The sequence below is a fragment of the Manis javanica genome, chromosome 1 (assembly GCF_040802235.1).
Source record: "Manis javanica isolate MJ-LG chromosome 1, MJ_LKY, whole genome shotgun sequence".
Lineage (NCBI taxonomy): Eukaryota > Metazoa > Chordata > Mammalia > Pholidota > Manidae > Manis > Manis javanica.
In genome coordinates, this window is record NC_133156.1 from 34,814,532 (window position 1) to 34,839,354 (window position 24,823).

Here is a 24,823-nt window from a genome sequence, read left to right on the forward strand (position 1 = left end):
TTGAATAAAAGCAGCTGAAATTTTTCCATAATGAAAGAAAATCATATTTCATATTAAAAAATAACTGTTAGTAGCAAGAAAGATAAATAGAATAAGTCTACATAAGAACACATTAAAATCACCCTCCAGAAAGAAAGAAAGTAACAAAGATCTCACAAATTACCAGGGATCAAAGACCAATTATCTTCAAAGGAATACAAATTAAATTGAGAGCAGACTTTTCATCAGTAACAATAGACGTCCATTCTGAACAATGCTATGAAAAAGTCAACCAAGAAATGTTACCCAACCAATCATTCAAAGTCTAGAACAAAATAATGAGTTTACAGGCTTACGAAGACTAAAATAATTTACCCAAAAAAGGCAAGTGTTGAAGGAAGAAAATTGAACTCAGAGGGAAAGCATGAAGTCTATAAAGTACAGTGAGCACAAATTTTGATTAAAAATATTGGCAAATTTTTAAGTGATTACAAAAATAAAAGTTTAATTAAAACAGACTATATTTTGAAATAATTGTAGATTACCATGCAGTTGTAAGAAAGAGGACCAATTCAGTTGTAAGAAAGAGGAGGTAGAGCTTTTGTTTACTATTGAGCTATTGAGGGCTGAGAGATAAATGAAGGATATGCTAGGATGACTGGATAAACCAGGCTTTTGATAGAGTTATAATACAGACTGATTCATGTAAGAAATCACCAAAGTGGGTTGTTATGCTTAGAATCAGAATTTTTATAATAAAGAGTGTGACTTCATTATCTGATGGTTCTTGACAGGCCTTATCCCTTCCTTCCCCTCTGGCTCACATTTGAATAAACTGATCAGAAAGCCCATGTGCTCCCTTCTTTGGTACTGGCAGGAGTTTCAAATCAAACCTCTGCCCAACTATAGGAGGAAACTTCATCCAAGCTGCACATCCTAACCATGATAAAATCCAAGTCTCCTTTTCCCCACTCTCTCAGCCATGCTTGGACCCACTTGGGAAGCCTACTCATGCTCTCTCTCAAAGAAAGCCTCTTTGAATAATACATCTTTTTATCCTCTCTTGATACATGTGTGCCATCAATTTCAACATCTCAAGAGAATTTTGCACAGAGTGTGCCTGGTTTACTCAGGATTGAATCCTGAATTCAAGTTATCTTTTTATTCAGTCTTAAAGTATCTAGTTGGAAGGTTAAAAAAAAAAGTTTCAGTGGAGAAATAAGACAACACCTTGACTAGGTAATCAAAATTGCTATCATTAATGAGGGGCAGAGACACATAGTATGCCTCAAGGATGAAGCCCTGAGAATGACATGCTGCCCATGTACTCTTCAACTCAGAAGGCATAATATAAAACCAACCCTGGGCAAACATACACATTTAAAATGCAAAACATACCAGAAGAAGGTAGTTTATTCTTCAAAGACATCAGAGTCATGAATGTCAAAGGCTATGGAAATGTACCAAAGGAGACATAACTAAATGCAGTCACTGCCTCTGGACTAGACTCTGTACTAACAGAGAAAAACTGTAAAAGACATTGAGTCAACTGACAAAAATGGAAAACGGATTGTATGTTATTGTATCAATGTCATATTTACTGAAGCTGATAACTGCATTTTTGTTATTTAAGACAATATTGCTTTCTTAACTATTCATTTAAAAGGCCATAACTCATCTTCAAATGGTTCAGAAAATTTATTGTGTGTGTATATACATACATAGACAATATGCACATAAATGGAGTAAATATTAGCAACAGTGATTCTAAGTTAAGTGTATACATTCTTTTACTATTGTTACTGCAATTTTTCTAGAAGATTTAATTATTTTGAAATAAAAAGTTAAGAGAGATTGCATGCTCCTGAAAAATATAAGAAAACTTTTAGTGACAGATTTTTAATCTATTTGTGATAAATAGTGTTTAAAATAATTTTCAAAGAGTTTGATAACACACATACTTCTGTACTGAATAAGTAAGTGATAAATATACACATTTCAAAATTCATAGAATATACAGGAGGTGTCTAGGTAGTATACACAGGGATCACTGACAACTATTCATTTAGGAAGCAACAAGAAGAGAGTCTTAAAGAATTGCAAGCTTAAAATAATTCATATGATACAAAGAAAATCAAATTAGAAATGATGTTCTTAAACCTGAATGACAATCAAAATATCCTAAAATAATAACTGGTAGGAAGTGTTAGGCTGGAGGAAGGAAAAACAAGGACGTGTAAACAGAACAGAGAGATGCCATAGGGGGAGAACAGACCAGACCCCAAGGTCCATGCCTTATATGGAAAGGGGACAGCTCTTCCTGAATTCCATCCTGATGTGCCAACTGGGACCCGGATGTCAGCCTCCTTCCTCTTGGAAGGAAAAAAAGTTTCTAGTTGTCTATTATGTCACCTTTAGCCAATCATGCCTCTCCACACCCCCTAGGATAGCTTGCCCACTCCTCCCCCTCCTAATCCTTATAAGCCCCTACCTCCCTGACAGGGTGTGACTTCCCCGGCCTGTAATACCCAGACCGGGAGAACATCACCCCGGAGTGGCATTCAAATAAACTACCTGGCCCTTTGTTGCCTCTCTTCACCTGCTTATTTCGGCTAAAATTTATCTTACAGGAAGTAGGGAAAATGGTACTTAGGTTGAATTGTAGCCATACCAAATTTACTTAAAAAATTTTTTTAATAAGATAAGCTTTCATCTACAATAGCTGAAATAGAACATAATAAAACCAAAAGATGGAGGAATTTTTAAAAAAGATAAAAGCAGAAATTAACCTAATAGAAAACATGATGTGCTAAAAGTGGTAAATAAAGTAAAAAACTAGATCTTTAGAAAATAGACGAAGCTTTAGTTAGGCTTATTGGAGGAAAAAAAAAAGTAGGAAAGAAGAAAGAAGTAACTGGAAATAGGACGGAGTTGCCTGAATAAAGGTAAGTACAAAACCAAATAAATGGCTGTTTTTCCTAGAAAAATGATTACTAAAATCACCCAAAATAGTACAAAGCTGAAAATAACTGCATAAAAGTAATCAAAACTATCCCACCAATTTCACTTCAATATGTGTTTTAAAAAATCTACTCTAAATGACACTAAGTAACAAGGAACAGATATTTCTTTCATTATCTAATAAATTAAGACAATTGGAAGTTTTCTCTTTCTTCCTGTTATAAGACTGGTACATTTTCCCACCAAACCAAAGGAGGTTTTAGAAAAGAAAATCACACCATTTCCTTTGTTTATATGGATGTAAAAAGATTGGGAGAGGGACCTAAATACATTATTCATGGACATTCTAATCTAGTACAGGTCACTCATTTTGTTCTAGTTGTTCATATACCAGTCTCTTCTACTAGGCTCTTAGCATCTCAAGGATAAGCACTGTGAGTTTTCCATTTGGACACCACAGTGGACAAGCTGTTCAACAGCTAAGAGCAGAGAATCAATTACGGAGGAAGTTTTTGGTAGTGAATTTTTTTTCTATTTTTTTTTATGGTGGTTATTGTGTTCATTTAGATCTGCAGTCTCTACCTGCAGAGGAATTAGGTATAGGTAGGCCTAGGCAGGACATATGAATGCTTGTAAAAAAAAAAAAAAACTTCCCAGGTAATTCCAAACTTTACAGGTGATCAATGATCCACTTTAATTAATAACTAGTACCCTTGAACAGAGTACAACATCCACATATAAAAGATTGTTAAATAGAACTCAGTTTGTGATATACCTACCCTGTCCCTGATTTTTCTCCTGGCTTCTCCCAGCCCTCTCTGAATGGGGTCTTTCCTATTGACCAGATTTTAGCTTCCTTGGCCCAAATCTGCCTTTGCTTATACTTCACTGAGCTCTTGGGGCTCTTTCCACATCTCCACCTTACCAAAACCCACAAACTGGTCAAATCCTTTGGATTCCAAGAGCAAAGATGCCACTGGAAGAGCCAAAACACAGAGGTGATGGAAACCCTCAGCCTGAAGAATCACTACCCGGTGACCGTGTGGCTCAGACATGGGAAAGTGTGTAGCTACAGCACTAAAGGACATCATGGCCAGTCTCCTCAGATTCCAGATGTTACCTGTAGACCGTTCCTACAAATAAGGACAAATAAGTTGGAGAAATGCAAAAGTACTGGTTTATTAGCTGGTACTTCTTTCTGAACAATATCTTTGATTAGACTGAGAAGTGAATTAATAATCATGGCTAAGCAAATGATTGGGAACAACCTCATTTGGAGGTTAAGTCTGATGCTTTTTCATGACCAGACTACTTGGAAGTGTCCATCTCCTGCACTTCCTTTCTTCCCTCCACATTCAGCTCTCCTCCATGAGCTGGCTGATGCTTCATGGAGCTCTAGGAGGAAGGGAGAGGGCTGAGGAGCCCATGTAGGACAGTGCATCCCATGGAATGAAGACGCCAAGCAGACCCGTCTTGATGCAGTGACAACATCAACCACAGTGGGGAAATCCAGACCTTGCATATACGGTGATGGGTGTGATAGATGCACACTTACTTAGCCTGATCCCAGATATGTCAAGAGGGGGAGTAAAGAAGGGAGAGAAGGGGAAAGAAGATTCTAGGTTAATACTGAAGGAGGAAAGAACTGTACAATTAGTTTATTGGAATAAACTTGGGAGACTTAAGCAACAGTGCCTTGAGGACCTTCTAATGGCGAAATTACAAGGGCTGAGGGGCCTTCCCCTCACTTGGGGGTACATCATTGTGCAGCTGTGGTACCAGGGAGGCTCCAGCACATTGGCTACTGTGCGCCTCACAGCGTGGTGCTCTCCAGAGTGGCTATACCAACGAGCACCCACACACAGCTTCCTGGGGATTTGAGAAAACCTAAGATGAATTTTTCCAGAGGGCAGAGCAGTTGGGAAAAATTTGAACTAATTTGTTGAAGAATAATTAGTGCAACCTCATTTGTTATCACAGGCTGATCATCAAGGAGCCCAAGGTAACTGAGATGTGAAGTCCTTTGCCAAGTACAGATTTAAATGGAAATACTAATTGCTTGTAAAACACTGAGGATACTACAGAGGAAGGTAGAAGTACATTTCCTTAATTATTTCACCAAAGACAGAATCTGATAGACACTGCCTTTGTACAAAGGACACCATTGCAAGAGCAAGCTCACCAATACCTTTTCAGGAAATGCTCTCATTTCTACAGCAACTGTGTTTACCCTCAGAGCACAGGAACACTCCTGGAGGGAGCGGACTTTCAGGTGGGATCTCCTGCTAGGCCAGAAGCATTTCTTTTAAGTATTTTTTCCAGTAATCTGAGTTAGAAAAAGTGGTATTTTTTCTAAATCTCTCTCCAAAGTTTATTTCCTTTATGGCTGAGTCCATGCTATAATTGTTTCTGAACTTCCTTCTCTTAACTATTATATTTATTATGCTTATATTCATTTCACAGACTACAGCAATTGATTATATACATAAGAATATGAATTACTGAAACCAAGCAACAAATACTAGTTGATGATCTCCTACAGGGCCACACAAGCCCCTTGATACCAGCCTTGTAAGTAGTCAGTATAGTCTATTTGAGGGGTTGCTGAGGATTGATTTTGAGGAAACAGAAATATGCACATAATACAATTGGAAAACAAGCTAAAATGGTTTGTAATTAGATTTTATATCATGTGACTCAGTCTATTAGTGAAATAGATCAGAGTACAGAGATCAATATAATTTGAGTTACCAAGAAAATTTTAAAGGAAGCTTAGTTTGTGTTGGAACTTGAAGGATGGGGAAGAATTGTAGAAGTTGGAATGTAAAACAATTTTTTGGCCACCTGTTTGGAAACCTTTTCCCATGTTTGAGGAGTTTCCTACCATGTAAGGCAAAGTAGACCCACCAATCTAGAGGCTGAAAATGCCACATGATCTTTTTTCTGATCAATCATTTTAGTTTAGATTTGGGCACATAACTTGGGTTTGCCACATCGGATGTTCCTATTCCAAACTGTTCATAAGGAGTTGGCAAATGGTCCCTACTTCCTTCGACATCCCAGTGGCCAGATGCAGAGTATCTTCACTGGACCAGTTTGAAGGCATAATTTGGAACATTGTTATTGGCATGACGAACTCAAAGCTTGGCTTTCTGCCTCTGCTGAATATTCTGTAAGCTACTATATATTTTTTAATATAATTTTCTTTTTAAAGTGACTGAAGGCAGTTTCTATTGTTTTCTATGAACAATCCTGAATGAGGTAGGAATGTTGCACACAAAAAGACTCCAGAGAAAAGACAGAGGGAAGAATTAGCACATCCTATGTATTTCAGGAAGCAATAACCTAGTGTGGAGGGAAATGGTAAAGGGCTATCATTTTTTCCCAGATCTACCTGATATATCCACATAGGCTGATTAAATTAACCACTGAACATCAGACACTTAACAAAATGACAGGATGCCAACCAAGTATCTGGAAGAAACAGAAAGTTATAGCAACCTCCCACTGTTCCTCTTCTCCCAGGTTGATCCCAATACATGAGCCTCATGACCGGATCCTTCTTTCTAGTTGGCCTGGCTAGCAGAGGAAGTAATATCAGTGACTTCTTCCATTTGGATCCTAATATTCCTTCTCTGGGTCTCATTAAGAGAACTCTCTGGAAAAGCTGCGGTGATAAAGCCAAAATTGTGCTACATTGAAACATGCAAAATAATGCAGAGTAGCTTGTTTAAAAGTGCATATCCTAGTCCCTCCTAGACTGATTCAAGAGATCACTGTGGAAGGCCCTGTGATCTGCACCTTAATAATGAATTCTTTGGCATGTTGAAGTTAGTCTTAGGCTTTAGGCCACGTGTTCCTGAAGTTTCAGCACATCGTGCAAAAGTGGTACTGCATCTCCTGGCAGGAGCTGGCTGTTCAGTGGGCTTCTTTCTCACATCCTTCCCAGCAGAAACAGATCCCGCTTTGGTTTGTTTCCCCATTGATCACTCCACCAGAATAAGAATTTATTTATTCCTGTAGTATCATAGAAGCAGGATCCAGTTATTGCCCTACCATCTTCATTTTAATTCGAGATGCGAAGATGCATGATGCCAAGATAGTATGTAGGAACATACTATCTCTTGGCAAAGCCTTCTTGACCATTATAAAATATTTCTAAGAACCATCATCACAGCCAGTTCAAGCCAGAATATATTCATTATCATGCTAATGTTTATCCTTTCCAAATGAGATGAGTACGTAATCTTTAAAAAGCTCCCCATTTACATGGGTGACAGAGAAAATGAGTCTGTGTGAATAGAAAAGAACCAGAATCATGGAAAAACTTGAAGACCATGGGCATAGGGAGTTTTTGTGGGCATACTGATAATGAAAATTAGGCAGTCACCTTTCCGTTTGTTTCTTAACTATGGTAGCATGGATTCTCAAGAGCCTCATATTTACCTTCTGGAGTAGGGGATTATATTTGTTTCCTTTAACTAGTATAACAAATTATCACAAACTGGATGGCTGAAAGCAACTGAAGCATATCTTTTCACAGTCTTAGAGACAGAGGTATGAAATCAGCATGCCAGCACGGGCATGGCTCCTCTGGAAGCCGCAGGGGTGAGTCCATTCTTTGTCTCTTCCAGCTTCTGGTACCTATTGCCATCTTTGATCTGTACCCATGCCGTGCCCGTCTCTGCTCCTGGATCACCTTGCCTCCTCCCATCCTGCTGGTCAAACTTCCCTCTGATTCATTCTTTTAGGACATTTGTCATTGGACTTAGGGCCTGCCTGGATAATCTAGGATAAGCTACCCCTCTCAACATCCTTAACTTAATTGCATCTTTTGGCCTATAAGGTAGTAATCACTCTTACCATAAACATGCTTAGGTTCCAGAGGTTAGGACATGGATGTATCTTTTTGGAGGCTACCATTCAGCTCAATAAAGAAGTCTTAAATTTAAATTTAGAGAGAGGCTATATCCCTTTAAACACAAAATATCTGTACACATGATTTTCTGGTGAGAGGATTCAGTTATCGTTAGATTCCCAAAATGGCTTTTATTAAAAAATACATATTTTTTAAATTACTGTTTTAGTAAAAGTCTATACTAGGAGCATATATCATCCAACTTCTTCAATTGTAAATATGAGATTTATTGAGAATTGTGCTTGCATCTCTCCCCTACTTTCTTCTCTCTCCCCATGAGCTCTTGCGCTACTCTGAGACAGCTCACGTGGCGCCCATAATTAGCTCCCAAAATGACGAACAGGGGAATCTGCCTGTCACTGTGCCGTTTCACTCAAGTCACTGCTTATCTCCAAGCCTCAGATACACTCAGCGTCAAAGAAGTGAAACAGCCCAGAATGAAATGACTTTCTAAGGTCTTTGCAACTATCTCATAAGACAAGGGCTCATTACCAAATATAACTGTCCCTCAGCCTGCCACAACTACTCATGCCTTTTACTAGATAAAATATCATGCCTTCAGAATTCCCACAACTCCTCCCTCCCCACTCAGCTCTCTCCCACAGGAGAAAATAAACTAGCTCACTTATGTGGTCCTAAGAACTAGGATGGGATTTCTCTCAGCAAATAACAGCTGTAAAACATTAACCTCTGGTAAGGGAGCTTTCTAGACAAGATGATAACAGCTCAGTAGAAAACAAAGAAGATGACCCTATAGACAAAATGTAATCAGTGTTCTGCAAATTCAGAGGGTCAGGCAGTTCCTCTTGCATCCTTTCCTCCTTTCAGGGTAACCCTCTTCATTTCAGTGACCCCCACCTCTGCCCCCAACACATTTTTTCCTATTTCCTCCTTAGATCATCAAATATAATGTGATCTTATTACAAATTCACCTATTATTTCTGAAGATGTAGTTCCATCTGTAAAAAAGGAATATATGCCATATTTGTCTAACTCTTCTCTGTAAGATAACTATTACTTAAATTTATACCCTACTGTACAGCTTAATGTGCCAACTGATTTCATTCTAATACAGATTAAAGATAACAAAGTTCAGAAAAGGTCCATGAATCACCCTAACTCATCTTGTTTATCTGTGGTATTCATTCTTTCTTTGGGAAACATTGCCTTCATTAATTCACTTATTTATTTAACATGTACCTGCTATGTGCCATAATCCAAGGGTTTCACACCCCAGTGGCATGTGTCTTTGATTATCTCTTAGGGATGAAAATGCTTGATCCTGATTTAAAGGGAATCCACCAGTCAAACAAAAGAGGAGAGTAGCCTTTAGGGTCATTTGGGGTTTACCTATCACACAGGTTTGCACATCCCCTCTCTTGGGAAAACTTACAGAAAAAGAAAAGGTTCCAGAAACCATCTACAAGTGAGTACAAGGGTCAGCTTGTCAGCTTTCACCCCATTTAACAATGCCTTACCTAGCTCTCAATGTTAGAACTCAGATTCCCTACTATGACCTGGGAAGTCAAAGAAAGCATTAACCCCTAGACTGATCACATATTTGCAGAGAGAAAGGTTGTTGCAGGACAACTGTAACACATGTTTTATTGGAGGAACTAGAAGGATGGAGAGCATCTTTCCACACTAGGATTCAGAATCGAAGTGAGAGAACATGTGGATGAGAAGACCTTGTGCTCTCACAGAAGACAAGACAGAGATTCCTTTATATATATAACTGAGAAATCTCAAGTGACCAAGTCTTGATATATAATTGTTATCAAGAGTATAGGCTCTAGAATCAAACAACCTGGGTTCAAATGTTGTCTTCTTTATTTTCTAACTAAGTGGTTTAGTACAAATCATTTTAAGCTCAAACAATTTTGGGCCTCGGTTTCCTTAAATACAAAATGATTGGAAGAATTAAAGAAGGCAATGCACAAACATATGGTCCAGGTCTGCTATGCAGCAAATGCTCAGGAGATGTAGCTAGTATCACCCTCACTCTATTAATCTGCCCAAGTCAGAAATCAGACCTGAATAACAGACTGTGGGAGACCTGGAACAACAAAGAGTAGATATAAAGTGGAGACTTACAAGAGAAATCCTGACTTGGAGTTGTAATTAGAAGCTGACTCAGAAAACAAGTTTTCCACAACAAGAGTGTCAAACTGTCTTGCCAATGGGTTTCAGCCCCGGGCAAGTTTGCTATGGATTCAATGTGACCAAAGAAATTGACAGCAAGACGTTCTTTGGGGTGAAAGGGTTTATTACCCGGCTTGTTCTCCTGGCGGGGGAGGTCAAGTCCCTAGGAGTCTCTGCCTCCGCCCAGAGCACTGGGCTGAGCCCTCTACATAGTGCAATAACAGCTTATTGCCTACAGGTGTGGAAGCAATAGCCTAGCACCAGGCCAGTTACATTATCAGGTGGCTTAAGTTCAGTGAGGTCCTGGCCATAGGAACCCCAACTTCCCCACACAAACTTATTCAGAAGCACCTGTCAGAATCACCAGGGAAGCTTTGAACAATATGAGTCCCTGGGCCACATCATAGCACAAAGGAGACCTTCGACAAGATTTCTAAGTGGAGTCACTGGGACCTAATTTTATTTTTGAGCTGTTAAGGAGTTAGGGATAAACACAAAGACTATTACACAAATTCTTAAGTACCTACCATCTAAAGCTGGAACAGTTTTCATATTTGTTTCCAGGAGTTGTATTTTTTGAAAAGGAATTACCACCTCAGGGATAGTCTTCTTTGTCCCTTGTTTGTTCCACAGGCCACGTGAATGAGCACTAAAAGTGGGAACCCTCATAAAGTGGGTCTTCTTCCCTGGTCAGACTAGGTTTAGCAATAACCGCTCCACCCACCCAAGAGCATGCAAAGCTGGGCACCATACAGGCCAAATCACCGCTATACTCCCAGTGATCAGACACTTGGAAAAGCAACATGCTCAGTGCCCACAGACTCTCTCCCACTTGATCATTTACCATGAGCCCACACATTCCAGTTTGGTTCTCTACCCCAGTCCTGCGCACTGGGAAGCAGTGCCTAGCAATGGACTCAAATCAGAAAAGGTCCAGTCCACAGAGTGCTGCGTTCCCACCAAAGGTCTGAGGCATTCAGATTTGCCCGCTACTAGTTAACTGTGCATCTCCCATGCTCCAGGCAACTCCTCCCCAGGGAGCCCCTGACAGAATGTATACCCGAAACACACATCAGTGAACTGGACCAGCGACACACCAGAGAGTCAGAATAGATCAAGCCTCCCTTGTCTCAGTGCATAACCTTACTTACAGCACCACCACTGCTCATTATCCCTTTTTTTTTTTTTTGCAGGCTGTTTAAGCAGAGAGACTGTACAATGCATAACAAAGGCAGGGGTTAGGAGGCTCTGAGGGAAAGACCCCTGGGACTCTGTGAAATAAGTTTTAAGCCACAGTGAGCATAAATTCAGCCTGTAGGGTTATTCAGATGAAAGGCACCACATAAATGCAACTCCTTATCATGATCATTAAGTAATTCTTCCAGATGAATGAAGCTCTGTCCCCACACCCTGTCCTTCCCATAGTGAAGAAATGACTGAATCAGTCCCTGTCCTTTGGTAGCAAAAACACAGCTCAGGAGGAAATTGTGACACTTGATTTTTTGAGCCCACGATATTTAATAGGCAAAGTGCCTTATTTTCTGAACATTTTAAAATTCCTAGGCCAAGTTTCTGGTGCACCCCCCATGTCCTTCTCAAATGATACTCCCTTCACATCTAACAACCAGAAGTTACTCACCCTGGTGTTGGCATGGAAGGCAGAAGTATGTCGTGGGCACCAAGGCAGATGGAAAGCAGGTATCAGGGTCCTGGAGGAGGGCAGGCAGGGACAGCAGGACCGACCAACAGGCTTCAGTTAAACAGGACTTCCCAAGTGCCGATGGGCAACACCTGGCTAAAGGGAGCTAGGTCAGGCCGTGCAATCAAGAACATTCCAAACACCCTAAGGGACATGCGGTTACAGTTTGCCGCATGCTGACAGCAGCAGCTCTCAAGCACACATGGGCTGGGGCAGAGGTTCTCAAAGTGACATGCACCAGAATCACCTGAGTGAGCTGTAAAATCTAGATTTCTGGGCCTAGAGTTTCTGGTTCAGTATGTCTAGGTCTGGGTCTGAGAATCTGCATCTGTGTAAGACTATGGGTGATGCTGATGCTGCTGGTCCTGAGAAGCCACTGGTGGAGGCTTAGAGGCCAGAAAAAAGGAGAAAACAGAATTGGAGTTGCACCACTGCTGCACTTAGTAACTGTAAAGGCATTGCCACTCCTTTTCGGGCCTGAGCTGAGACATCTGAACTAGATCTGTGCTCCTCAAGTATCTTTTTTCTCATCTGCAACTGAATCACCGAGGATCCTGATGAAATGCAGATTCCTGGGCCCAATCCCAGCTATTTGCACCTAGGAATCTGTATCTTCACCATCAACCCTGCTGATTCTTAGAATCATTAGTTTGAAAAATGCTACACTATTTAACTTACAGTGTTCCTACTTGCTCAAAGATGCCAAAAACTGAAGAAAGGAGGGGAAAAAAGGTCATTTTCTGCTCCCAAAGAAATATTCATCATCTCCATATGTAAGTAAATTTTGGAGATTAAAATCCAGACAGATTATGTTAAAGAATAAACTATCCTGACTGCACAGTAAAATCACCTGTACACTTATTTTAAAAAACCATGTAAATGAATCCCCAATTTTAACTTTTATCTCTAAGTCTTTTTTATTGGAATATAGCTGATATACAATATTATACTGGTTTCAGATATATAACCTGGTGATTTGATAATTATATGAATTACTAAATGTTCATCACTGTGAATACTGTTACCCACTACCACTATACCAAGATATTATAATATTATTGGTTAAATTCTCTATGCTGTAGTTCCATTCTTGTGATTAATTTATTTATAATTTGAAGTCTAGACCTCTTTATTCCCTCCACCTATTTCACCCATCCCCCTGCCACCCTCCCATGGTCAATATTTATTAGTTTCTTTTTTGTTTGTTTTATTTTTATAGATTCCATGTATAAATGAAATCATATGGTATTTGTCTTTCTCTGACTTATTTCACTTAGTATGATACCATCTAGGACCATCCACATTGTTGCAAATAGCAATATTTCCTTCTTTTTATGACTGAATAATATTCCATTGTGTATGTGTATCACATCTTTATCCATTCATCTACTGATGGACACAGGTTGCTTCCCTATCTTGGCTATTTTAAATAATGCTGCAATAAACATAGGGGTGCATTATCTTTTCAGCATCATTAGTGATTTTGTTTTCTTCAGGCTCCCCAGTTTTAAACCGACATTTTTTTGAATCAGGGTGGAGGGGAAAGCAGTAAGATGATTTTGAGAGGATAAGCCATAGACTCTCAATCTCCCTTTATCAGCTTCTAATTTTCCTTAGAATGCTTACTGATTCCTTAGTCAGGCTTCTCCAGAGAAACAGAACCACTGGCGGGGGTGGTGGTGGTGGTGGGGTGTGTGTGTGTGTGTGTGTGTGTGTGTGTGTGTATTCTCTATCTACTTATCAGCCATCTGTCTATAGAGAGATTTATCTAAAGGAATTGGCTCATGTAATTATGGAGGCTGGAGAGATTTATCTTAAGGAATTGGCTCATGTAATTATGGAGGCTGGTGGCCAAAATCTAGAGGCAGCAGCCTTGGGACCCAGGGAAGAGCAGATGTTGCAGGGGAAGTCCAAAGGCCAACTGCTGGCAGAATTCCTTCTTCAGGGAAGGTCAATCTTTGTTCTCTTAAGCCCTATAATTGACTGGATGGGGCCCAGTCACATTATGGAGGGCAATTTGCTTCATTCAAAGTCCACCCATTTAAATGTTAATCTCACCTAAAAAACACGCTCACCAAAATATCCAGAATAATATTTGACCAATATCTGGGCGATGTGGCCTAGCCAACCTGACACACAAATTAACCATCATTTTACCCTCTGACTGATGGTGTATTTATTACGTTTCTTGTCTGTCTTACAGACAGAACATAAGCTAGCTTCACTGCATGTCTGTTTTGTTCACTAATGTATCTCCCAAGTCAGACACTGTGTCTGATGCATTGTAGGCACACAATAAATATCTATACTATAAATCTTCACTGTCATGATTATCCTCCTCCTCACCTTCATCCAACATCAGATGGTGACTTTTAGAAAAGGCAGAACTGAAACTTAAATGTACTCCTCCTCAGATCTAATGCTCTTTCCATTTCTATAGTGGAAAATCCACCTTCAAAAATATCTAAGCCTCAGAATTCTCCCAAATAAAGTGGCTGCTTTTCATTTATTGTACAGGGTCTATGTTCTTTAAAATCCAAAGATTACCCCTGGACTGGGCTATGGGTATTCTCTCTGTAGTTCTACCAGAGAAGGCTGGAGGGCTTGTCTACAGTATGGTAAAGCATCCCAAAGCTGTTTATCAACAGAAAGCTGGAGCTAAGCAGCCCAGGACATAGATAATAGTGCTAATTGGAAATTATTTACAGCTTTAATATCCCTTTTACATCTTGGGTGTCTGAGGAGGGACTCTTACTGCCAATATTCACAGTGACAGGCTGTGGCTCATTTAGCTTTTCTTCTTCCTTTCCTCATCTCAGATGCATAGCCCTAAACTTGCCCTTATTTATGGATAATTCCTACGCAGGCCCTCAGTGGTAAAAGAGTGCTTGTTTCAGCGTGCTTGGGATATTCCTAACCTGTGCAGGAAGATGTTTTAGTAAATGATTGCCCAAACCCTTCAAAGAGAAACAGCATGAAAATTGATACACCCTTCAGGAAACAAACCAATTGGTAATAGTGTCAAGGAATTTAACAGTGACCTTATTCTTTGACCCAGTAATTCCACATTAGAGAATCTATCTTAAATGTCAAGAAAGATTTATATTCAAAGGTGTCCATCATATTTGTTCTAATAGCAAACATTGGTAATAACTTAAATGCCCAACATAAGCTTTTGCTTAAATTGTAGTCACTAAATAGAACCACAGGCATTCTAAATGTTGTTTGCAAAATTTACACCATGAAGATAAAACTCTTCATTATGTTTAGTGAAAATTTAGTACATAAAATTATTTTGTAAAATATGATCCAATATAAAACCAAAGAAAAAATAAACTACTCTAAAAAAGACTCGATGAGGAAAAATGGGGACCATTAACATTGTTCTTATTTGGTTAAAGAAACTATGAGTGATTTTCTCCTTTTAAATTTCCCAGTCTTTAAGTACAATGCATATGTACAAATTTTTGACCCCCATGCTGAGTAAGGACACACCTCTAGTTATTAATTTCACGAGGCATACTTTATTAATTTTTAAATCTCTTTTACCCATAGCCAGGGTGTTACATTTTGCCTCTCCTGGCTGCTGGGGCCTCTTCCTTCTCCGGGCCCATCCTTTCATTAAGTAGACTTTAACCAGTGACGTTGTAACTCGTTGTCAAAACCTGGGTACCTGAGAGGGAACTAGGTTCCTTTTGGTGATAGCACAGACAACAGACATAAACCAGAGCTATCCTGGGTGAGTGAGGATGTATGGGCAGCCTCCACTGCAAATACTTGTGAGCAAGGATCAGGGTGCAGTCTTGTTACCAAACACCCACTAGGTGCAGAATAAGGGCCTGGTTTCCTGATCTTGAAAGCTGAGGAGCCTCGTGTCCCTGAATGCCATTACTGCTTTTTTAAGTTTAATTCACTGGCTTAATGTTTTGGTTTCCTCCCTTGATCTTTGTTTTTAGGTCCTGTCTATTTTTCTCAAGTCTGCAAGCTTGGTTGTGTATTGAAAGACATTTTATATGTGATTCAGGATTGTTGGTGTTTTGTGTTAGAAATTCCTCCTTCTTCCCCCCAGCCCAAATTTTTAGTCCACAAATTCCAGATGTAACTCCAGGAAGAAAATACTTTCCCAGCTTGGGGCAAAATACCTTTGAACTGAAATCAGTCAAAGGGAGAAATAAAGAGGGAGAAAGCCATTTATGGCAGTGCTCACCCCTGTCTCTTGGAAACGTGGCTGCACAAAAGGGACCCCACCCAACATCTGAGGTCCAGATATGCTCTCACTCCCCCTTGTAATTACCTATTGATATGGAGATGGCTACTTCTCTCCACTCATTGGAAACACCTATTGATGTGGAGATACACTGAGGCCAGGTGAGAGATTCTGGAAATATTGCAATTTTACCCACACCAGAATTCTGTAGAGGCCAATTAGTGGTTATTAAGTCTTCTGGGGGAGTTTTGAAAAAACCTCTGAGATGCTCTCCAGAGGTTTAGTGGGTGATGTGTGGGCCAAAAGTGCAACACTGTCTCAGATTGCATAGTCTATGGGGCAGAAGCCATCACTGAATCCACAAAGCCTGGCACTTTGGCACAAAATACACACTCAGTATTGACAGAATAAAAGAATGAGCAATCACAAAACTGCATGATGTTTCCTTGTGATTTACAACAATATCCTACTTCCTTTGTAGTTCATAATGGATGTAGTTCAATTCCTTAACCTACATAGTTAAACAGTTGCACGAGATTATTGCAATAGCCCTTATTTGTGGCATGAGTACTTATGTTTCGGACTAGTACACTTTATTGAACATGGCTGTTGCGTAAAAGTCAATCCAAAAAAGAGCTGATGAAAAGAGAAGATGAAGCTCCTTGTTTTTCCAAAGACTGAATGAAACACAATTTCTATTAACAAACTACACTGATTTTGTTTTAAATTTGATTTAGTTTAAATATATTTATCTAACATTTACAATGTATCAGGTGTTACAGTAGTATCTTAAATGTGAAAGGGAACAAGAAAGGTCCTCTCTCCCACACGACTTGGAGGGAGGTGGCGCTGGAGGGGAGAGAACAGAGCCAAGAGGGGAAATCAGGGAATCACAGAGTAATTAACAAATGTATCCTATCAGTCCAGTCCTCACAGAAACAAATGGCATATGCATTTTGGGACAGTGAAGAGACAGTTTCCCAAAGGCATATGAGTAGAGGAAACCTAAGAAGGGAGGGTACAGTGCCCTAAAGCAAGGAAAAGCAGGGAGCTCTTACAATCCCAAGGTCTGAAGGCACAGAGAAAAGGGTGACTGCCAGCAAGGGTGGCTGTGTGGAGAGAGCCTCCTGACAGAAGCAGTAGTCTTGGGCAGGGAGACATGGACAACCCACAGCAGCCCACCCTCTCCCTCACTCTCCTCACATGGCACCCACCTCCTGCCAAGCAAGACCAAACTGGACACCCTAGAGCAGGGAGCCTGCTGAGGTGCAGCCTAAAGAGCAGCCCTCTGTGGCCCACAGGAGGATGGAGAAGGGTGCAAAGGCCAGGAGTGGAGTCAAGGAGACAGCCCAGAGCAGGCCCGTGACAGCCCCCGTCATGGCTCTCAGACACACATACCTGCAGGGCCCCAGGAGGAGACACTGGAGGAGGGACACCTCATCTGGGACCTGAAAACTGGGGACTGCTTTCTCGGGAAGAGCATTATGAGGTGTCCTTACAGACGAAACAGCCTGTTGGGGGCCTCTATGCAAGGAAATATGGGCTTTGCTAGGAATTAAAAGGCCCCATGGGCAGAACAGAGGAGATGAGGAGGGTGAAGGGTGATAAGGAGAGAGGTGGGCAGTGGGGAGCCACTGGACTGGTTTACAGGGAAGTGGTCAGGCTGACTTCACTGGGTGCTGTGCTATTAAGGGGCAACTGAAACTCGAATGGAGAGGCTCTGGAAGCCACAGACCAAAAAATCACCAAATCATGTTCTGCCTTGAGAAATATCCCATTCCCTTATAAGGGCTTTTCTAACTTGCGCACTATCTTTAGGGTATAGACATGGAAACTTGGCCCTAGGAGACCAGCATACACCTTTAACTTCCAGCTTCTTGAAGGGGACCTCACCACCACTGTGCACAGCCCACAACCTCCCTGGGGCCTTGCCATTCTCAAGGGCTAGGCTCCAGTTATTTGGGGATTCCTTAATGTTACAGAGGGCTTTAAGAAAAAAGTACCACAAAGTCAGACAAAAGGAGATCCTTGCCCTCGTAGTAAGGTTGTGTCTTGTTCATGAAGTAGCTCTTGAAGTTCTCTCCTAGATGAGGTTTTGTGACTTCATTGTCATGCGAAGGTATACTTCCCATCCTCCAAAGCAGTCCTTGAGTAGGAGTAACATGGAAAACACAAATTCTAAAATCCCAGCCAGCAGGTGTTGCCTGCTCTAGCTGGAGAACAGAACTTCTCCTCCTTCTTTGTCTCCATGTTAATATGCTTTGGTAAAATGCCTCTCTATAATTTTTATATGCACAGCCATTTAACATCAGGACTCCCTGTTTGGCAATGCATCATGAGACAGTGGTGAGATATGAACAAGGCAGGAGTCAGGACACCTGGGTTCTCAGGGGTGATGAATCCTCTCTGCCAGGACACTTTTCCAGTCACCTTTGAAAAGTCATTTCATTTCTTCAGGCCTCTGTCTGTTCTCATGAAGTGTATCTGTTAGTGAGGGAGCAGGCAATGATCAAAGAAGATCAAAATAGACTACAGAGTAGGTTAAGCGGTGGTAAGTGCTATGGAGTAAGATATAGCAAGGGAGCATTAGGTGGGGTGCAATTTTAAATAGAATAGATGGTAGGTAGGGAAGGTCCCACTGAGCAGATGATACTGACATAAAGACCTGAAGTAGGAAAGCAGTTGAATCATGTGGCTATCTGAGTGAAAAGAGCTCTAAGCAAAGGCAAGAGCTAGTGCAAAGGCCCTGAGACAGGAGTATGTCAGACATAATTGGGAAACACCTTGAGGGCTAGTGTGGCTGAAGCAGAGCAGAGGAATAATAAGAAATGAGGACAAAGAGAGCAGGGAGCTGGAAGAGAACAGCCTCAGAGGCCATTGTAAGAATTTGGTTTTAAAACTTAGCGTGTAACTAAGAGTTAACATTTATTGATGTCTATATTACATTTTTCTGAAACAAAGAAGATTGGAATGAACACTTCTACTTCTGCCAAGGAAAAAAGGCAGGACTGATTCTGCCAGGCTTTGGCAGCCCTGGACAATGTTGTAAAAATGGAAACAGTTCTTGTACTTCAAAGTCAAGAAACGGCTTGCTCCTCTTCCACTCCACACCTGATCACACCTGGTTAGTAGGTCTCCCCTGGTGTGTGGGTTGGCCATTCTCCATGGCGTATTTATTCTGCCCTTGCAGCTGGCCTCGGGGTCTGCTCTGCAGACTGAGTTCTGCCCAAAGGCTTAATGAAGAGGAGAGTTGGGCAAGGAGAAGCAGGCCTTAATAAGCATCAGGTCTAGGGTCTGTCCCCACAGTTCATTTTTCTAGACTGCTCTGCCTTTGGCAGATTATTGGGTTGCTTCTATGGATGTTAAAAATGCAATTATTTTATTACACCGAAGTAGTGTAATAAAATTATGCTTCTGTGTATTTTTCATTGGTCCAAAATTATGGGAAAGGATAAATTCTAGTATTTGTTCCATCTTTAAACTCTCTGGTCTTCATTACAAAGGATGTGCAGTTTACAAATGTTAGAGGAGGAGAATATAGTTTATACAACTGGAAAAACCTAAAATGAACATGTGCACATGTTAAAGTTTAGACATGAGTGTGGTCTTATACTTATAGGAAAACAGTTTCAGTTATGAAAACATTCTAGCCTCAGTTTTACCCTTAATCCATTGTAAATCATTTGAATGGTCATTTAATGTCTCTGTATTTTTTCTCTCATCTGTAAAAATGGAGCAACTTCTTACTCATTATCTCTACTCACTCCACTGGTTTTGTATGAGGATTGATGAAAGATTATTTGTGAAAACAATTTCGAAGAATAAAGCAATTACACAATGTTTGCATATACACAACTTTTTCTATTATCGTAATTATTAAGAGTAATATTTTCCATTTGACTTTGCATATGCTGAATGTAGTTTGATCCTCCAATGTTCAAAGCCAAATCTCCTCAAAACTCAGGCTCCACCTCCTTCGGATATCTTCCCTAAGCCAGTCAACAATAATGTTCATGACGGTAATGATAATCACAAAAAGATAACAGGAAGTCAAGTAGAAGAGGGATACTGGATCTGAGGTTTAATCGGGCTGGAGTAAAAGGCATGAACACCATTAGGGAGCAATGTAAAATACTCTGCAATCCAGATAAATTTTACAGTATACAAACTGACCCTCTGGGAGTTTCAAAGAGGGAGAGAACAATGTGGACTGGAGAGCTGGGGGTGTGCCTGCATCTCTTATTCCTCCCTGAGAAACAGAGGCAAACTTCCTAGTGAAAAGGCTTTCCTTCAGTTAGCTCTGCGTGGCCTCAGTAGGAAATTTCAGCTTTTGAAAGAAGGTATGGTTTCAGAGGAGGTGAAGGATCCCCTCATCAGTCCATCACCATGGCTGTTTTATCAAGGAGACAAGGGTCAGAGAAAGAGCTTTCAGCAAGGATGAATGAAGTCCATTTCAAATCCACGTGTCTTCAGTATTATCAAGGGCTGTTGGGTGAGATTTGTTCTTTTCCTCTAATACCTATTTTCTCTCTTTTTTGAAAAATGTATTTTACTTGTAAAATGAGCAACAGCAACATACATTCATTGTAGAGAAACCAGAATAAAAACACACAAGCACAAAAGGTGAACATTAAATAACATTATTCCACCAACTAGAAATTGCTGTTACCCCTTGATACATATGTTTCACTCTTTTTTTTGAAACATATGTACCTAACTGGTTCCATTTTATTTTTCAGAAATGTGTACTCTTTTTAACCTGTTTTCCACTTAAAATGTATATTAACTTCCAGTAATTAAAGATATTTCTAGAATACCATGTTTTTAGTATGTAGACCACTTTGTGTAAATTTACTAAAATGTATTTATCTGGTCCTTTATTGATCAACCTCTATACCATTTCCATTTTTCACTGTAATCAGTGGTATAATGAATATTCCCATAGTTAACCTCTTGGTACAATTGTGTTTAGTTGATTGGGATACAATTCTAAAAGCAGATTCAGTATTATAACAAGAATGAATTACTTTATATTGCTCAAGTACAAGAGGTAACACGTATTTTTATTTTCTTAGGTCACATCAATCCATCCCTGAGCCCTTCCTCACTGGCTTCAATATTCATCAACCTCCCTGATGCTCTACCACTCCCTTGAAAATATCCTAGGCTCCAAATACTCTAGAAAAATGAGGTCGAGTCCTCTGTGGTCCTCAGTACTTTAATATTGCCATCTTCACTTCTCTTAGTACCCACTGCTGCAATCAGTGGCTAGTTCCCCACTTGCTTTGGCATAGCCACTATGGGGTCTTCTTGGGTCCCACTTCAGCCAGTTGACAAGAAACTATGTAACTGAGATTCAGAAAGGAATTGCCTCACCACGTCGTTGATGGACCCTAAAGTGCACCTGTGGCAAAAGGCATGGAGCCCATGGCTCCAACCTCCAGGACACCTCGCTCCATGAGGCTGCACTGGCCTCAGAGGCTGTTTCTCTCACTAGTAGCATTATCTGGTGCATTTTCTTTGTATTGCATGCTTGCTGGTGGTTCAGCAGTAAGTTGAAGTGAAGGCAAGTTGAACTGAGAGCCACTTGAGCTGTCAATCACCCCAGTGTTGGAGACCAGCCCAGCTACCAAGGTCAAGGTAATAGATGTCCAGCCCTCTCAAGCATCTATTCGGTATCCCCCATTGCAGGTGGTACAACCTCAAGGGCAATGCACTAAGAAATTTGCACCCCTGCTCAAGAAGTCCCCACAAATATAAGTCTCTTGTCAGAATCCCACGGGATATGGTCAACCCCCACCTTTTTTGAATGGGGCCTTCCATGTTCTGCTCTTACAGCACAAAGTCTTCATCCCCTCATCTTCCCGGATAATAAGCTTCAAAGGTCTCCTTGGACATTCAAGACCTTCAAAACTGTTGTTTTTTGGGGGTTGTCTCATTGGTGTTAGACACTTTTTTTCTGATTTTATCTCTGGTGCCATCCCCACCCCTGGTTTTAAACGGTCTGCAAAAAGCTCTTTAACTCTACATTTGTAATGAAAGAGAAAAGTGGAAAGAGAACAGCAACTAACATCTCCAATTCATTATGTGTATCTTTAAAGAACTCAGTGCATACTTATCCTCATTTTTCTTTTCTATTTATTGATATCTTATCCATCTATAAACATTCCATTAAGCTGACAGATCTCCACAGGAGCTTTGATCCCTGTAGCCATAAATGTTTTCAACCTGGGGCAATTTTACTCCCCCAGATGCAGCTGGCAATGTCTGGTAACATTTTTGATTGTCACAACTGGGATTGAGAACCACTAGCATCTAGTGGGTAGAGGTCAAGATTGTTGCTAAATATCCAACCACTTGCAGGATTGTCCCCGACAACAAAGAATTGTCTGGCATAATATGACAGTAGTGTCAAGATTGAGATTCACCCATAATAAAGTGTTATCATTTATTTGATACTTTATTAACGCCCGCAGTCCATATTTTGTTTTATAAGGTCTTTGGTGAGGGGCCAATCTGAGAAACTTTGCTGTCATTGTTGCCTGCAGCGTCTGTCCCCACACCTCATATGTAGCTGGCTTTCAGTGATTGTTAACTGTCTGGTAAATCCCACTAAATCCCACTGCAAAAATACCAAATGCTAAGGAGAAAGCCTCGGAATAAGCTGGGTCTCCCTGGAGCCCACGCTTTAGATCAGTCATCTCCAATCTGGCTGCACTCTGCTGTCCTCTAGGGAGCTTTCAAAAAGTATCTTAACCGAGGCCTCACTCCAGAACAATTAAATCAGCAACTGGAAATGGACCTTGACATGAATATTTTCATCATCTTCCCAGGGGCTATAATGAGCAGCCAGAACAGAGAACCCCTCTTTATATTGTCTTGCAGGGTCTGTCCATCTTTCCTCACCTCCCATCTCTCAGCACACATTTTAACTAATGTTAGTCACAGAGATACAAAAGACAGCAAGAAGAGCTACAAGCCTTACTCCTCTCAGATGCATGTGCTTTGAAAATAGGAATCAAAGTCTTAAAGCTACCTTCTCAGACTCACAGTGTGTGTTTAAGGCCAAGTACAGGAGGCACTGCAGAGCTGGAAGCCATTTCTACCACTTTTGAAACTGTGTTCTTCCTCTTGTGACTGTAACTGTCTCTTCACTTGGGTGACATCACAGTGCTCAGTCCTACCCAGCAACTTGCTTAATTTCTCTGAATTTTGAACCTTTAAGGCTAGATACAAATCATAGAAGGTTCCTTTCCTCCATCTCTTTGTAATGTGGTGGTGAAGATTAAATTACATCACAAGAGTGAAAAGGAGAACATTCAGGACCATGTCTTGTCAATAGTGTGAATTTCCCCCACCCTATTCCTCTCCTTCACCCTTTATGTCCTTCTGTCCCTCACTTTTTCCATTTTTGCATCCATTCATCCAAAATTTTTTCCCTGAGTACCTACTCTGGGACATGTACTATTCTAGGGGTAATTAGACTAAGTCCCTGGTCTCATAGCTCTTGCATTTTAGTGGGGACAGGGAATAGGAGGCTCACAGCACACAGTAAGCAAAGGGTAAGTAAGATAATGTCAGGTCATGATTATTCTGTAAAGGAAACAAACCCAGTTAAAGGCTAGAGGGTGACATGTGGTGGTGAGTGCAGTATTTTGGTCAGTGTGGCTGAGTGTGGTCTCACTGATGAGACATCCTTTGAACTGAGAATTGAATGAGAATAAGCCTCAAATGCAAAGGCCTGAAGAGAGGACATTTCAGACAGGCATTTACAGCAAGATCAAAGGCCCTGGGGCAGGAGCAAACTTGGAGTTTTCAAATAATAGAAGATAAGTGTGCATGGCTGGGACACAGTAAATATGAGATGAGAATAGGAATTGGGATTGTAGAGGTTAATAGAGGTCAGATGGCAAAAGATCTTGTAGGCCACATGGAGTTTCTATTTTATTTTACACATCAACAGGCCATTGTAAGCAGGGGGTGACACCATTCATTTTCATTACAAAAGATCTCTTTGGCTGCACCTGGATAAGGAAGTGTTGGGACACAGGAGTGGCTCCAGAGTGGCCAGGAAATTGCTACAATAGTCCCAGCAGGGGATGATGGCATCTTGGATGCCCAGATCCCTCTGGGAAAGGCAGTGAAGGCTGGATGCCTGAATCAAGACAGGAAATTCCCTAGATTTGTGGGAAACAGACTTGCAGATTCTAGATCACCAAATCTGGCCCCAAAGCTAGTTGTCTAGAGAAGTGGCAGGTGGTAAGGATGCAAAGGATGATCTCTGTTAGATATTGACAGAGCAAAATAACTGAACTTGAACATAAAAATTTAATCATAGACTCAAAGTTACAAGTTACCCAAGAAACTGTGCCCAACTTCCCACTGCATAGCCTGGAAAATGGGGTGTCAGACAGGAATTGACTTGCCCAAGGTCTCATAGTGACCAAACCAAAAGGTTCCAGAAACCAGCTCTCCCAACTACCACCTGAGGACTGTTTTTGGTGTAATCGCCTCTCAGTGTCAGAGTAACGTGTTTAGGTATAAAACCTAAAAGGATCCAGAGGAAGACCATACCCCTGGATGTTGCTTTATTCACCTTCCTCCCCACTTTCTCATAATCCTTGAAACAAGGAGTTTCTGTGAGGCCCCTATTATTCAGGGGGTGGGGATCTCCCTGCCTCCTCTGGGGCAGATGCCTCTATTTTCAGGTGTTTATTAGAAAACAGAATCCTTGCCTGGTGCAAATGTAGACTGCATCCTTTTTCCACCCACCTACTTTCCCCTTCCTGACTCACTGCTTCTGGCCTGCTGGAAGCTGAATGGGGGCGAAGGTGCTGCATTCACCACACTTCTACCAGTTTTCCTGCTGGCTGTATCTTCCAGACAGACCCTAGAGTCAGCCAGGGGAGTCAGTCTT